The following is a 4,452-nucleotide window of genomic DNA, read 5'->3' on the forward strand; positions in this document are numbered from 1 at the left end:
TGATGATGCAGGTGTTATAGTGCTACTATGTAGTGACACTTCTTCCTTTGTGCACGAGTACGGAGCCGGTGATTGGTGAACACCAGAAGTTGAGGAGCACGACCCCGACTGTGCTTGTGATACTTGTGCATATGCAGCACCGTGATCTAGGTGGTGGTCTGTTGTCATCCTGATGCCGTATTTTTGGATGGTATACTTTTTAGGTTATTATATGTATGTTTTGACAGATGTGACAAGGATAAACTTTTGTTATGTAATCTATTTAAAATTTGTTATCTTCCCCAACTTGATTATAGGTAGGGGTACAACAGGGCTTGGTTGGGCTGGGCTTCTTAAAACCCTAGCCCAACCCCGAGTCCCCTTAACTAGGCCCAAACCCGCCCTGACCCTAACGCAGGGCCGCAAAACTTCAACCCAGGCCCAACCATTACCCGCCCTGATTGACCCTGACCCTGACCCTGATTGACCCTAGTTTGCGATCAAGGGTCGAGTTTACCCTGATCGTGACCCTACAAGATACTAAAAAATAAAAAATATTCATAATAAAGAGAAGATAAAAAAAAAACACATACAAAGTCCCATATTACTTGTCATGAGGAGAACATCTTAAAGGAAAAATTCAAACAATACAAATGACTCCAACTATTATGGTAAACAAAAAGGAGATCATTCTAACAAAGCAAAGAATCCAAAAAATTATAATTATTTGTCATGATAAACAAAGAGATCATCTTAATAAAGCAAACAATCGGAAGATCTCAAAACCCTTGTCATGTTAAACAAAGAGGAGAACAATAAGAAAACAAAAAATCTGAAGTCAACATCAGGGGCAAAACCCAGGGCCGGGTGAGGTAAAAATCAGCGCCAAAAGTCAGGGTAAAAAAATCAGGGCTAGGTTCAGGGTAGGTTGGGTGGGCCAAAGGCATCAACCCTCACCTGCCCTGACCCTGACCTTGACTTAGGGGCAGAAATTTCAGGGTTGGGCCGGCCCTCAGGGCCAAAATTTTTGGGTCAGTACTTGTTCAGGATCAAGGCGGGCCAAGGGCAGGCTTGGGGCGTTAGGGCCAAACTTGCACCCCTAGTTATAGGATTCCGCTACAATTATTCAGATGGTTTGGTATTGTGTGATTGTAATGGCTAAGGTACTACTATTAGAGATCCTGGTAGAGGTATAAGACGGGTAAACTTCTTATTCACACTGTCGGTATCCTAGTAGTTGGAGTGGAGTGTGACAACGACCATAGGAAAGGTTGTAAGGAAAGACATGCACAAATTAGGCCTTATCCCAAGTATGGCTTCGAATAGAGCAGATTGGAGGGCTAGGATCCAGGTACTGGGCCCGCTTTAGCTGTGTTCTATTTCGTTAGTGTTATTACTAATTTTTTTCCTTTAACACCTACTTTCTTTTTTCCTTTGCTTTGCTTGGATCCAAGTAACCTACCCAATTACGTTGGGATAAAACTTTGTTATTGTTGCTTTGAACCATTCTAAAAAACTTTTCTTCTAAAAGAAATTAATCTATTAAGCAATATCTTGAAAATTCAAAAATTAAATCCCAACACTTTTTTCTTAACTTTTGAATGGTCAAGGCTTTTAGAACTCTTAATCATGCCTAAACCACTACTAGTTAAGAATAGAATTTTAATAAAATTTAGAACTTCATAAAATTAGAAAATTAATTTCCCATTTACTAAACAAAATTTTGATTAAAAAATGAAAGAGAAGAAATTTAATGGTTTGGTTTTCCTAGTTAGGTTAACCAAGAAATATTCTCCGATTTGTTGAGATTTACTGTCAAATAAGGCTAAGATTTTTAGGACAAGTAGACCTCAAGTTACTTTGTTGCACTGATAAATTCTAGCTCGAATTGAATTTTCTATGTGACAAATTAAAGCATTGAAAACTTTAGAATATAGCCAATACAAATAATTTCCTAGAAAACTAATGATCAGAAATACCACATCAAATTCTATGTGGGGCAACTAGGTGCATAGAGCAGGTTAAATGCCAATTAGAAACCTTTCACCGACCGTAAAATTAAATGAAAATATTTTTTTATTTTCTTGAGATTTCCAAGTTATAAAACAAGTAATGTTGGGCAAATCTACTGATCCGGGCCAAATCTACTGATCCGGTCAAACCAAGCCCGGCCCTTATGTCAAGCTCAGGCTGAGCCAGCCCATATGTTGGCCGGTTTGAATGTAAGATCCACATTTGACCCGTATATATGGCTGTGCCATTTGTATCCCAATAAAGTATAGATGCACGAATACGACCTAAGTGGGATCCATAATCGCGTTGCTTTCGACTTGTTTACAATCACATTCCTTAGCTGACTAAAATAAGGGTAAGAAAATGTTACCCACTTGTATGGCTATCATAGACCAATGAGAAACTACACGAAAGTATCTTCAACACATGAGATGGCATAATGTAATCTTTTTGTACACAGCTATGTTTAGGCATAGATACACAAGCAGGTAGCTTTCTAAAAACCAACCTAATATAATCATTTTGGCTGCCCATACCATGATACCAACGTCTGTGTAGTTTAATGGGTTATTGCCAGTAATTGTCATTAGACAGACTCACATGGAGACCAACTCTATACCTTAGAGCTTAGACATGCGGCCATAAGTTTATATACATTATTTGAATTGTAATACAAAGTGGATCCTCCACTGACAGATTTGGGCTTCTCATTGAATCTAAATCTTTTCATCAGTAGCAAAATTTTACTTGCTGGGATAATAATATTGGAAGTGATACAACTAATAAGTAAATAAATAAAAGAAGGGAGAGGTTAGTAGAGTTATCGAAAATAGTCTCACATCGCTTGGGGATGTGCTATGAAATGTACATAGATGATGCAATCTCATATATATGATACCATCGATGAGTTTTAAAATGTGAGAACTATCAATCAAAATTAGACAATCGTACAGGAGGGCAAAGGGCAAATACACCATAATTGAACGCATGAAGACAGAGGACCACCCATAAGAATAGAAAAATCACCGAATTGTAAAGATTCCTTAAAAAAAATCATGATTGAATAATTAAATAATTTTTTTTTTCTTTTTCATTTTGGATAGAAGAATAATTAATTAACTAAACTATAAAGTATAAGAACCCCATTTAAAAAATGGCTTACTGTTTAATCACGATGATTGCTAGCAATTATCACATGTGGTCTAGCGCGGTAACGCCGAAAGCAACTGATTATCGTCGTGATAGTCAAGTGTTCATCTTTCCAGCAAGGCTCGTTAAATTGCCCATGAAATTGAACCAATGACCTTCACTCCCGTTGTAGTCACTAAAGCTTACAAATTGCATTTTATTATTCATTAACAAACGTAATAGTACTTATATATAATTGGTTTTTCATAACTTTAGTGAATTAATTGATGACAATCATTTTCAACACTTTTGACCATATGAGTGGTTCCCACCGTTTAAAGTAAGGATTCCAAACTTATTAAGCATGATTTCCGGCGGAAAGTATGAGAGATGTCTCAATGATCTGATATTGGATTATTTGGTTTTACCATGATACACCCATGGATGTGCATAATACCCTCTGGGTAAAAATATTTTCATTTTGTTACAACTTTTGCCTTCATGACGAGGTCAGTTTTCTATGTGGTATGACGTTTTCGTGTCAAAAATAGAATTTTAAGTTTTTGAGCTAAAATGTCATTTTAGAACAAAAAATGGTGTTTTGTGAGGAACGATTACCCTAATTTTCACCTTTTTTTTTATTTATTTATTTATTTTTTTTATGTATTTGGAATGAAATGGAAAAGATAGAACAAGATTTTGTTGTTCAATCATTTTGTGTTCCTAACGTTTTTTTTTTTTTCCCCTTTTCGTTTTAGAAAAAAAAAAAAAAAGGAAAAAAATACTAAGTTAATTGACACCAAACACTTTATTCCATTTTTTTGTTCCTATAAAACAGAAAAATGTCAGAAACTTTTTTTGAATAACTACCGAACACACCCTAAGACTTGTATTGGCTTACAATGCTCCCCATTAGTTTTCAAGCAAGTGACATGAATAAAGTATCTAATCCGATTTGTGAGATATGATAGCTTTACACCCACAATGGAGACTCCTAAGCAGAGATGAACATTAAAACTGAGGCAACCTTGTCCAAGAAGATCACAAGGCACTACAATTTTTCAGAAAAAAAAAAAGCCATTAATATAGCAGCTCCTCTACACTTTAGTACAAGCTCGTTGCCAACAGTATGTAGATGTAAACCTTAATCAAATTAAACACTGAGGCTTTCTTCGGTAACACTTGGTAGGAGTGATTTTGCTTTCTTTTGTTTCTCTGTAACAAAAATAGAATTGAATTATGTTTGGCACTGCTAGTTCATTTTTTGTTCTTGCTGAATAAATTGGATATCTGAAACACAAAAGAACATAAACAGATAAATAAAAATGAAAA

The sequence above is a fragment of the Macadamia integrifolia genome, unplaced genomic scaffold (genome assembly GCF_013358625.1).
Source record: "Macadamia integrifolia cultivar HAES 741 unplaced genomic scaffold, SCU_Mint_v3 scaffold1273, whole genome shotgun sequence".
NCBI classification, from domain to species: Eukaryota; Viridiplantae; Streptophyta; class Magnoliopsida; order Proteales; family Proteaceae; genus Macadamia; species Macadamia integrifolia.